The 13,286-nt window shown below is 38.6% G+C and overlaps 1 long non-coding RNA gene across 3 annotated transcripts; it reads left to right on the top strand.

Annotated features, from left to right (window-relative positions):
- The first annotated feature begins 6,879 nt into the window (after window positions 1–6,879).
- On the top strand, window positions 6,880–12,579 carry LOC144022474 (uncharacterized). 3 transcript variants are annotated; one of them, XR_013284334.1, is made up of 8 exons: window positions 6,880–8,066; window positions 8,680–8,821; window positions 8,947–9,021; window positions 9,095–9,165; window positions 9,280–9,358; window positions 9,445–9,507; window positions 9,953–10,129; window positions 11,312–12,579. It is a non-coding gene; the product is annotated as an uncharacterized LOC144022474 (long non-coding RNA). The 3 variants fall into 3 exon arrangements; XR_013284335.1 differs by having other exon boundaries at window positions 8,680–9,021; window positions 9,978–10,129; XR_013284333.1 differs by having other exon boundaries at window positions 8,680–9,021.
- Window positions 12,580–13,286: the final 707 nt, after the last annotated feature.

The raw sequence follows: 13,286 nt of genomic DNA, 5'->3' as shown, positions 1-13,286 counted from the left end.
CAAGCTTATCAAATGTGGTTAAAAAAAAAATCCCTTCACAATAAAACACTTCATAACAGCGTTTTCAATAGATTGTGACAGCTGTGATTGACAGATTTCAACCAGGATGTGCTAGCATGTGAAAAAAGTGATTGATTGTTTTCAAGAAGTCAAATTGTCTGCAGATGTCTTCTGTCATCTTTGAGACAATCAAATATGATTTGCTCATGTTGATCATGTTTGATATGAAGTTAAACTGTTTGAAATGCAACCCATCAACAACACATGAGTGAATATGCATTTCAAATTGAAACATCATATGGCAAGATGACAATGAAGTTTGATTGGCTTTCAAATAAACTGTTGGATGCTACCAGGTTAATTTACACACACGCACACACAAAGGGGGAACCGGTTGATTATACTGTAGTTAATATACAATGATGATGATTTCTTGTGTAGGTGTGTGTGTGAGTGCGGGGGTGTGTGTGTGTGTGATGTGTTATGATGGCTGTTACTTCTCAGCTCGTGCACGCCAGCTCAGAACATAGGCCAGTTGCTTAAATCTTGGAACAAATGGAGTTGTACGTCCAATCTTGATGGCTGAATGTGTAAACCCAGACTTACTGTATTACGCTTCTTTTCCATAACACAATGGTACAGGCAACCCAAAACAACTTGGGGTGTCAAACCTAACTTTTAAGGACAAATAGCTGCATTTACTGCATGCCATTTTTTTTCCCGTTACCATTTTATTTGAGCTAATTTAATTTCATTCTCAAGGGTGTGAAAACTCGCTGCCCCTTCAAACTTTCAGCGTATGTAATTTTGTGTAAAACAGTCACACTTTAGGCATTCTCTACCAGGCAAATTAAATGGGACCCTGTGGGGTTGTGTTGTAGAGTATTAAGTAATGCTTATTGATGTTTATTCTCAGAGGGAGCCGTGTGGGGGGGGGGGGGGGGGGGGGGGGGGGGAACACTCCGCTTTGATTAATTTCCCTCCTTGCTCTACGTAAACGATGAAGCCGAAGCAAAATTGCTCGTTAGCCATGACTGAGAGAGACTACAATTGGAGCATCTCTCTTTAAAATCTCATGCTGTTTCACGTCAAAAAAAAAAAAAAAAGACTTAAAAAATAAAAAAAAATGTCAGGAGGGTTTCATGAGCGCTAGGGATGTTCGATACCACTGTTTTTCAGACCGATACTCAGACCCTCACTACTCACCGAAACAGATACCAAGTGCCGATACCAGTAGTACATTTTGATTTAAAAATAAATAAATAAATAAATAAATAAATAAAAATCACTAAAAGATCCGTCTTCTGCAGAGTTTGTTGTAAAGTTGGCTGTCAATTTTGAAGTATTTCCAAACCGGTGAAGTTTTGGTGAAAAACGCAGGCATGCTCCGATGCTCGTGGGTTCATTGTTGTCAAAACAGGAAGTGGTCCTCATGATTTGCCATGGTGTTAAACTGCTGCAGGGTAGCGCCACTACAGGCAAGGAGGACTCACTCAATGCCCCGCCCTTCCCCCTCCAGCATCGGTTGCTTGTACTCGTCGGGGTCACGAGTACTCCAGTACTTGAAAAAAGGCTGGTATCTGCCCGATACCAACTAGCCCATCCCTAATGAGCGCCATTCATAACCTATATGGGGTCTACTTATTTGTGCAAAATGTACTTTAATAAATTTTGTTTAAAAACTACTTTTTTTGTGTGTAGGCCTACTAATTAACAAATCTTGTTTGCAATCAATGGTCAATCAACTGTGTTGTATGCACACACAAACACACAACACATAATAATAAATGTAGTATTATTCACTGTCATGTATTACTTGACAGAATTGAAAAATTGCTAACCTTGATTTTTTTTTCCCATATCACTTAACTAAAAGAAACATGTCAAATGTGTGTGTTTCTCCCTCTGTACCATCCGTTCCTAAATATCCCAGTGTATTTCTGCTTGACTGGCTGCAGGACTGACACTGCTCCCCACGTCCAAACATGGTCCGACTTTTTACAGGCTGCCCCTTGTGCCAGTCTGTCATCCTGCCCTCACTCTTTCATGACACACATGCACATGCACACGCACACATTGGTGAAACTAGAAAGGCTTGACGAAAATGGCTGTTACTGTGACAACTTTAGACTAACCTTCATAATCTCCCCCTGCTCTTTAACCAAATGCGTAATACGGTATAACATAAAACACATGCAGCAGACACAAGTTAAGAGCCTCTTGAGGGATATATGATAGCTTTACTACCTTTTATGCATCGAGCACTCCATATTGCTTCTCATTTGACTGAAGGAGTGAATTAAAAAGGTTCACTCCGATGTTAGCTATGAGTGATGTGATCTATAAGTGCTTTAGAACAGCACAGATACACTCTTAAGATATGATGGCACGCAGAATTAAACCATTCAGGCTGAAAATCACTGCATTGAGTTGCCTTAAAGCTTTACCTAAATACTGCCATCTTATGCTATTCTTCAGTGGTACAGAAGCTTAGATGCTGCTTAATAATGGTAATATTACAATACCAATAATGTTCTCAAGGAACAACACATGCTTCTCATAAGTTTGTGGTATGAGAACCTCTCTCCCAAACAAATATAAACATGCCTTAAAAAGATCATGTCCTCCGGAAGTATGGAACTGCCAATGTGGAGTAATAATGTTTGACTGGCAAATACATTCAGACATATTTGCAAATACTTTTAAACACATTTGCAGATGCGTTTGAACGTACTAAGAAATATGTTTGAACATATTTGTAAGCAATGTTCCCTCTAATTTTCCGTGTGTCTGTGCATTCACTCAAGTGTTCCTTGATTACGTTGAGCAACATCCACAGACTTATATATGAATGGACTCACAATTCCACTTATTAACCATAGCAAGAAGTGAACTTGAAAATGTTTGTCCCGCAGCGTTTTCATGTTATTTACGGTTTCTACGGTGAAAACGTCACCGTGTGTGGCATATGGTTGTACCAATAAGTCTGCAAGAAGCACTAAATGCTCATTTCATTGGTAAGAATGCAGTTGTAAATTTTCTCTTATAAGCTATATCTGTGAGTTTCACTCAAAGATTTGTTCGGATCATGTTGTCAGAACCATGAACAATGAAATTAAAGCAAAGCCCATCTGGACAAAATTGGCTGAGTTAGTCAATATATATATACAGTAATCCCTTGGCAACATAAAACATGCACTTGGCGACCAAGCCAGCATCACACCTGTCTAAAACCTGAGATCATAAATTACATGATGTATGTATGTTACAAAAAAATTCAAACCACTTATCTTTCACATTTGTGACACGATTCGAATCAGCTGAACTTTTACAACCAAGAACTCCCTTTACCCAGAACTCAAAGTTCCTGGGCTTGTTGGTGGAAATATACCTATTGTACACGATTTTGAAGTTAGCATTCAACTTATTTGTACCTGCCTGTAAGAATATTTCCATTCTCTACAAAAAAAAAAGAAAAAAAAAGAAAAACTATCTGAGAGGTAAAGGTGGTCAGTGGATGAAACTTCTAGTTCATTCATGTCAAATATGTTTGGTGAGGTTAATGTCATACCTGTCAATTTGTTCAACACCAAACTCATCCAACAGACATGGAAGTGTTTTGTGCACAACAACACAGCCTTGATCAGAAAGAGCCTTCTCCGGACAAAGTTAAAAGTGCAGTGTAAAATTTTTCAAAATGTCTTGATAAGTTGACATCACTGAGGGAACAACATTCTTATGTTCCACTTCAGAGAGTCCACTGTAGTGTGTATGTTTCAAACATCCTTCACAAGACTTGCATTATTTGGGAAATAAACACGCAATGGGTTAGAGTGAGCTGCTGTGGCACAAGTCAGATGCACATAAAGCAACCAGTGGAACACTTTTATCACACAACAAGCAATTTTCAGTTCTAAACTTTATTTTCCAAAGGAAAACAAGTGTTGTTTATTTTTGGACAGTGTTGCATCAGTCAATTAAGTTCCGACCCAAGATCTGCATTGCCTCATACTGCAGCACCGTTATCTTCAGAGCCATGCGTTGCGTGATGTGTTGCTGCGCCTCCCACTGCCGCTTGCCTGCCACTTGTCTGAGCGTCCGACTCGTCCGCGCTATGTTCTGCTCCTTCCCTTTCTGTCTTAAAACAATGATGGCTTTGTGAAAGCCGGCCTGTCACGATCCTTCAATAGCAGCCGGCTAATTGCTGACCCTAACAGTCCCAATTAGCACTTACAAGCTCCGCGCAGGGGCCCATGGGAGCTGTCTGCGCAGATGTGGGGACGAGTCAGGGCCACAGCTGCAGCGTCTGAAGCGCAGAGCAGCCACGCGGCAGCAGCAACGCTTTTTTTGGCTTGATTACCCCCGTTGCCTATCTCTCCATCTTATGCCTTCTTTTACCCATCTTTTTGTCCTTCTGCCCAGTTGGGCTCTTTACTGACATCCCCTTGAGAGAGCGCTTGAAGTGTGGGGAATCAGAGGCAGAAGAGCGCTCAGGGAACGCTGGGTGAGCGAGAAGAAAGGGAGGGCTGAAAACAGTATTACAACAGCAACAAGCGTGTAATCAGTCCTCTTTTAAAGTGGCTTCTCGAGGAGCATGAGGGCTAATGTGCACAACTTAGGCTGATATTTTTGATAAAGTCCTACATTTAGTAACTGGCAAATATATCTGGCTGCCTGTTCGCCTTTGAGTGTGAAATGTGATAAAGACATATAGCTCCCCACTGATAAGGGATATGCAAGGAAGAGTTGGAGTGTTTGGCGCACAAAAGAAGACTGTCAAGACATCGGGAGCTTGGTGATTGTGCAAGACATAATTCTACAGCTAAAAATGAAAAGGAAGAAAATACTAGAAGAAGAAGATGATGATTAACGTGAGCCGGACTGCTCGTCCCTCATCTATTCTGTTATCTTCATTATTTGGAAGGCATTAAAAGAGGCCAAGGATGGCAGCTTTGGGAGAGGGGCTCAGGAGGTGGGGGAAGTTCTATGTGCTGGGATACTAATTACAGTGTCCACTAATAGCGCCTCAAGTAAACCAGGCCAATGCATCTTGCTTGATGAGAACATGCATCAACCAGCTTAATTGAGAGTAAAATGAGGCAGGCATGCCACAGGACCTATTAATCAACATTGATGAATGAAAGTGTAATTAGATGTGGAAATACAAAAAAAAAAAAAAAAAAAAGAGGGGAGGGGGAAGCAATCGGTTAACTTAAAGTTAAAGCTACAATTGTTAACTAAAGCTTTGGAATATTGGTGCACTTTTTTTTTTTTTACTCTTTCCGGGCAAAATGTAGGGAAGGAAAGTTTGCTGAGGCATCATTACGTAGTTATTGTACTTGCTACACATAAATAGTCAGTATTGCTGCACCTGCAATCGAGGCTACACCTGCTGCGGAATACTAATCAGTTTATTCAGCAACAGCAGACATTCATCTCTGCCTCGCTTGGTCATACTAGCACGGCTACTTCCTGGGCTGGATTAAACAGGTGTGACACCGGAATTGGCCGAACTATCCATATAAATAACGTCTCGTCTCCGGCAGCACACTGCAGGCAAACAACCATCATCGTTTTTTAACGTGATCATGTCAACACTTCGAGAGTTACTTAATGTCATGAGACTCATGAGAATGTGCCCGTGATGTAGCGTGACATATTCAGCCTTAATCTGTGTTTATTGTTCATCATATTTATCTTGTGTTGCAGCCTTTTCACTCCCTGACATTGACATTCATTGCGGGTCCTGTGCAGCCCCATGAGCTATGTGAATAAACATAGCAAACACAACACCCTTGAAACGCCATAATCCCTTTTGTTTTGGTGGAGGTTCTTTTCGCTGTGTATGCAAGTGGGGGAAGCCTCTCCGTCTTAGCACACACGCGCGTGCACGAGCATTCGCATCGGGCCGAGCGGATAAAACTCCCAGGCGCAAATCAACACGCGTGCGCGCACGCACACATAAACACTTCCTTCGCCGTGCTCACGTTCGCTTTCAAAAGCTCTTATCTATTTATAGACTTTGATATGTAAACCTATGAAATCTCACCTCAGGCAAGACAATCGGGCCTGTTCTTCTTCAATCCGCAAGAATCAAAAGACAGAGGAGAACAAAAAGACAAAAGACAAAGGAGAGACAATGTAAGAAGAGGGAAGCGGCGGCCTGGCTATAGTGTGGGCTTGATAATTGCGGCCACAGACAAGGCAGATTAGGACAACATTTGCACCAAATGCTTCCTGAAGAGGACCCAGATAGCAAAAGATGTTTAATCAACGTTGAATTAGGGTTAAAATGGATGATTTTTGGTTACGGTTGAAGATTGATTGGTCAATCAACATTGATTCAACAGCATTATGCTAACATTGAAGTTTGTGTTTAAAAGATAACATTGAATCAACGTTGTATTTTGGTTGAATTAAAACGTTTGAAAGGTCAATGTTTAATTAACGTTGAATCTATGTTTGCCCTTCTCGTTTTTTTTTTTTTTTTTCCCCTTCAGCTGAGAAACTGACTAGGAGAAGGGGAGGGGAAGTATTCTGGGGACAGGTGTGTAGGTGGGGGGTGTTAGAGTCTTTAAGCATTTGTAATAAATATAAAACATAAAGCTAACTACTTTGCGGATTTCATTTATTGCGGGTATTTTTTGGAACCTAACCCCAGCGGAAAACGAGGGAACACTGTATTTGTAAAACTTGTAAATTATTTGAATGTACTCGAAACACCTGGCATTTCCACCAAATAAACTGTACACGTTAGAGTTTTTATTTGTGCATTTCAGCCCAGTCAGCAAAAACATGTGGCCCACATCCGGTATAAGTCCGGCACAGGTGGCATTCAGTTGACACTGGCATAAGGCATGTGGGCCGAACATGGCCCAGGAGCGGCAAAGGTGGCACTGGCTTGACTCTGGCAAACAGGATGTGGGCCAGTTGCTGTGTGACGCATCTGGCTCAGATATTAATTTACAACTCTGGGCCACATATGTATAACCAGTCTTGTCCCACTCTTAAATGCAGTTTCAGATTATTTTTTTTCTACACAAATTTTTTACACATACTTATTTGCATAACAGATGTTAAGAAGAATTTTAATACATCATCACACACACATTTCAATATGTTTCTGGTCAAACAATCAAAGTTTGTGTGTGAATTCCTTGAACGAACTTTCATGAAGCTTCCAGAGAGAAGTTCTTCGAACGTGCGTTCACCATTTTTTTGTAGCGATTCAAGGGTAAGTATTTAATTTTCCTATGTTTTACATTTGACATTTTATGGCTTCATATTGACACAACTACTGACTTGACTTCACAGACATTGGTGTGTGCGTGCGTGCGTGTGTGTGTGTGTGGTTATCTAAATTTTCCCGTTAATAGTTTCAATGCCATAATATTTAGTTAGGTGCACTCACTGGCTGATCAGAGAAAATCTCATTTTATCTGACCAGTTTTGTTTCAACCTGCAACGCATAAACTTTAAGTCTAACAATTCTAAAATAAAAACAACTATGAATATTCATATGAAGGAGATAATTATTTACATTTAGTGGAAATCTGATTCAGAGGTAAAGCTTTTAGGGGGCAATATTGTATTGAAGCTATTTTATTGACGCAACTCTGCGAGTATAATCATATAAAAAGGTACCAAATTATCACTAGCACCAAATATTACATTGTTCTGGGATAATATTCAGCTTGTATTGTAAAATATGCAGAGCTTGAATTATGTAATTTTTTATAGTGCTGTGTGATATGTACATTGTGTGCATAATATTATATTAAAAAATACAAAAGAGGAATGACTTATGCGTTACACACGTCCCAGGTTATGTTTTAAAAATCTATTATATATCTCATACAATTTTAATTTCATCGAGTTGATTTAAATATCTACTGTACTTTCTAACGTTATTGGATCGCTGTTCCACAGTACGCCACTAGATGGCGGGACATGCTACTAACCAGACTGACACACACAGTCATACACAGCGTAGAAGAAGAAGAATTTGAAATTACCGGCAGCCGTGCTAAGAGCGGGAATCCAAACGTCGACGTTCTGTGTTTCAGGTCGGTAAAAGTTACATTAAATAACACAAATATGTATCACCATGTCCATTGTCAGTTGGGTCGCTAAACATATGTGGTTTTTAGAGGTGGTTTTAGTGAAGAAATTGTTTCGAATCATCCTAAACGTTGAAGCTAAGTTGCTAATTCCGAATGCCTCTTAGCAATGAGAGTTACTACAAGCCTATCTGTGTGCTATGTTGCTGATATGCTAGTAAGCTAACGAACTGCACTGAAGCCCTACAGGAGCGTTTACATGAAGAATGTATCTTTTTTCAGTCGTTTTTAACAGGCTGTTTTAACAGTGGAAGATAGAACATTGAATAGCGTTTTCTTTTAGGTTTAGTTTTTTAAAGTGAATTAAGTCCACTTGTATAGTAATGTAAGGTTTATCTGTAATTTGTTTAACTTCTGTATATAACTTAGTTCATCACGAAATCTAGTCGAGTCATGCTTCAGGATATTTATTTGGTGAGGCAAGTAAAAGTATTTTTTAGTAATTACTAATTATTGAGCCTATAATGAACTTCACATTTTTTTCACACTGTAATAAAACAAAGGTGTAAATGTTGTACTTTGTTGCTTTTAATATCATTTGTTGTCTGTTGATGTACAGGTTACTTGTGCTGTTTTGACGAGTCACATGGCGTACAGGTGGTGCCAGCGTCTTCGAAACCAGATGGCTAATTAGTAATTTACTACTTATTCAAACTAAGAAGGCATGTTGTACCTTGGCCAGAGCTTGGTGGACCACTTTGGTAAGTAAACAAGTGAACAAACACTCAAAATATCCATTTCTAAGAATCTGAAGAAAGCTTAGGTGAACTACCTTTCACCACATCCAAATGTTGAAATTAGTGACAGAGAATATAACTTGGCACAGGTTTAATGGGGAAGGAGAACATGCAGAGGTCTGTCTTACCTATAAGGAGGAAGAGGGCAAAGTGCAAATTTTAAGGTAATATTGGTATGTTTTCAGAATTCATAATATAAGATAACATACTAATTAATAGAATATCGGTTGTGCCCAGGTTTCAGGCTCTGAGTGTTTCTTCAAAATGTTCTGTCCACAAAATCCATTCTGAGGAGTAGCGCAAGATAGGTAAATTATTCTGCGCACTGTACTACATGATTGTGATGATATTATTGCGGTAACACAATGCTGACTTGTACAGTAAGTTTGAAACTTACATGCTGTGTTGTTGATATTGTTTAGGTGCACAACTCACTTTTCAAGACTACAAACACAATTACAGCTCTACAACAGGCACCTAGACCCATTTTTAATTTAACTTGTGAGTAATAATAACTACTATGATTATGAAAGAACACAATCACATTGTGAAAAAAAATGTTGAACAGGGTCTTCTGTTTGTTTCAGGCAACCCTTTTTGCGGTGCTTGGGGACCAACCGGAAGAAAGGGAAATACTGTGTTCGTAGTTGGTAAGTCTTTCAAAGGTCACTGTTATAGAACCAAATCAGCATAAATCTTAGCACACTTTTTTTCTTTTTTTTTTCTTTTTTTTTACCAATTTGTAAGGCATAATTATGGAGGACCAAAACTGCCCAAATTCAAAATATATAAATGACTGACTAAATAAATAAATGACTAAAAGTGAAAGTAAAAACGGGTGAAAAAAATACAATTCAAAAATGAAATACAAATGTATTATTTTTATTTTCAGTTTTAGTCATTTAGTTATTTAGTTAGTCATCTGGGTGGTGGGGGGTGGAGAGGGGGTGATGTATATGAATATTGCAAAATTTAGTAAAGGTTATGTAATTTACTTAAAAGTAAAATCTTCAAGCATCGGGAGAATTCTATCAACAAAAGTTGAGTGCAAAAATTAAATGAATTAATAATAATAATAATAATGTCGTCTCATAGATTAATCACCTGGCTGTCGTTGAAGGCACCAATTCGGACATCATCAGACGGATGATGGCAACTGTGATGACAAATGCCCTGAGCTGTTAAATGAATACAACTGGGCAGGGAAGCAAGACAAGCGTTGCATTGGCAAGAAGGCATTCAAGGAGACAGTGATGCAAGACTGTATGTGTGGTGAGTTATCGCCTATGTAAACTACTTATTACAACACAGAATTGTTTTTGAGCAGAATGCTCTGAGCTGCTTTCTTTTGTTGTGTAAAATCACTCCACCTGGGGTATGGAGTCAGAATCCTTCCAATACCCGAAACCTCGTAATAAGGGTTTGACTCTCCGAAAACATTTTTGTATAACTGAAAAATTGTTTTGAATTGTCCCAAAATATTTTTGAATGACTGAAAAATCCCAGAAAAAGCTTTAAAAAAAAAACACTAAGAAAAGACACATTTTAAAAGTGCGGCTCCACATAGACATTATTTATCTATTAATTAGAGAATGGTCAATTCCGAAATCAATGGAAAAAAAACAAAAAAAAAACATCATTGATACTTCACAAAAACAGCAATTAGTATATGTATCTTTGTCTTTTCATTAATATATTGCAGTCAAGATGGACTCCATCAGGCCAGGGCTCTACACTAAGTTTTCCACTACTAGCACTGGTGCGAGTAACATTTTTGGTTGCTCGCACAGCACAGGATTTGGTCGCACCATTATTTGTGGAGGTGCAGCATGACCTGGCTTCGGCATACGCAACTCGATATATTTGCAAAATATTTTATTGGAACACGAGGTTTGCCTGCAACAGTAGTGGCTATCAAAACAAGTCAATCATTTCTAATAACTTATGTCAACATTATTTTCTTTATCTCAGTAAAAATCAGTATTTTTTTTTTCTTCACCGCTGCTCCCCTTACCTTTTCATCCCCTTACCTTACTCGCTCCGAAGCTTCTAGATTTCACCAGCTAGACAGCGAGTTAACGACGTTCCAAATAACCAGACTTCATTTTCCTTTTGTGCTGTTAATTTGAACAATGGCCTCTGACCATTACCCTCTTTAAGTCGTCGTAAAACTAGAAAATAAAATAAACAATGTAGCTAACTATACACGACACACTTTCATGCTAGTAGCTAGTTACATTGCACATTCAATATTCTGTAATTGTCTTAATTAACTAAAACAAATCTAGTGTTTTTATATTGACATCGCATGTATTTACCAACATTGTCAAATTCAACAAAAAAGTGTTACTTAATACTTACTGATAGTTACTGTAACAACAGAACAGCTTTTTTCTAAAACAATAAATTGTATTAGATACTAACTCTCTTCTCTTTTGTAATCTTGTCTTTCAGTTGCTGCTCGACAGCTTGACCGTACACTGACTCAGCAGGACTTTGGTGTTACTGTCAAGCATTGGCTGCGTTTTGCTCATGAGCGTAACGGTGGCATCCCAAGAAATGCTAGTGCCTTGGACGCAACTGCGAACGCAAGTCAAATTTAGTGTGTGTTTTTATAGACTGACGTACAGTCAAAGTGAAATGGTTACCGCTTTATACACTGATGTTCCTACAGTTCATTTCATTTGTTTATTTCATTCCTTTGTCAAAAAAAAGAAAAATACAATAAAAACAAACGTTATTTGAGGCAGAAACCAAACAGGTGTTATTTTCTTTGCCTCCATTCTCCCCAGAATTCAGTTACAAAGTACTGTGTTTTGATTTCTAATAAATGTTTGAATATTAAACATATTTTCTGTCCTAAGATTTTCATACATATGGAAGTATGGTTAAGGAAATCAACAAGCTGATAATACATCCAAGTAAGTTGTAAGACATCTGCAGAAACACTAGGTGAAAAACGTACGGTAACTTTTTTTTTTTCTAATGGACTAACCCAATATTTTTTGTTAGTTTAAAAAAGTAGTTCTATATTAATGTGCATGATAATAGTAATAATAATAATAATGTACATTTTGATTTAAATTCCAATGTAAATGATGATTAACTTAAAACATTTATTCCTCACATTAATTCACTATATGCATGTAGATTCTGATTTAGATGGTAGTTGAAACAACATTGTTATTGTGTGATATATGGTTACAAAGCAAACGTTGACTCAACATTTTATCAACCTTGCACTTTCTGTATAATTTAAATGTTAGAATTCAATGTAAAATCAACCAAAGATACATGTAGATTCTAATTTAGATGATGGTTGAAACGACATTGATATTGTGTGATTTATGGTTAAAAAGCAAACGTTGACTCAACATTTTATCAACCTTGCGCTTTCTGTTTAATTTAAACGTTAGAATTCAATGTAAAATCAACCAAAGATGCATGTAGATTCTGATTTAGATGATGGTTGAAACGACATTGATATTGTGTGATTTATGGTTGAAAAGCAAACGTTGACTCAACATTTTATCAACCCTGCACTTTCTGTTTAATTTAAACGTTAGAATTCAATGTAAAATCAACCAAAGATGCATGTAGATTCCGATTTAGATGATGGTTGAAACGACATTGATATTGTGTGATGTATGGTTGAAAAGCAAACGTTGACTCAACATTTTATCAACCTTGCGCTTTCTGTACAATTTAAACGTTAGATCTCAACGTAGATTCAACACTTAAGCCGAACTATATTTCAACGTTGATTCAACCACATTTTGCTATCTGGGGAGACTGACAGAGGAGGCAATGTGTTTTATTGTTGAGCCAAACGCTCACATTGCCTCCCATCGTTTTGCATCAAAAGAGCACCAAAGCGCCCATTTGCTAGTGAGGGAGGAAAGGAGGCCGGCTCATCTGTCATGGGACGGTGCACCCCGTCTCCGAGACACGCCATAAGGAAGTCGACGTTGGAGGGAATAAATAAGTCAGATTTAGCAAATTTGGTGAGCATTCAACTCTAACGCAGCCCAGCAGCACGGGACATCAGAGGTCAGCTGCGTTTTCTCCTGCGCCCGCTGACATCCACTAAAATGGCCTGGCTGGAATTAGCCTAACCCCCGGAATGACATATCTTCCCGCGTAAGCCGTGTGGACGCGACGAGCGCTTTAACGTGAAATCCAAATCAACACATTGTTTTTACAGTGTCAGAAGCAGCCAGGGAATGACCATCACTGCCTGGCTCGGGGATATTTGTTGTCAAAACGGTAGCTGGGAAAACTGTTTGAAATAATCTAATCCAGAGAATCTTGACTCGTTTGGGTCATTATGCAGGCTTGACCTCATTCTGTAGCCACGCATCTTAGCACGGCAAAGGGGAGGTGCAAGTAGACAGGGTTGTCGGCGCAAACACGTGGAACTTTGTCCGTC

This window comes from Festucalex cinctus, chromosome 7 (assembly GCF_051991245.1).
Source record: "Festucalex cinctus isolate MCC-2025b chromosome 7, RoL_Fcin_1.0, whole genome shotgun sequence".
NCBI lineage: Eukaryota > Metazoa > Chordata > Actinopteri > Syngnathiformes > Syngnathidae > Festucalex > Festucalex cinctus.
Note: the sequence above shows the minus strand (reverse complement) of the source record. Positions and strands in the feature narration are given on the sequence as shown.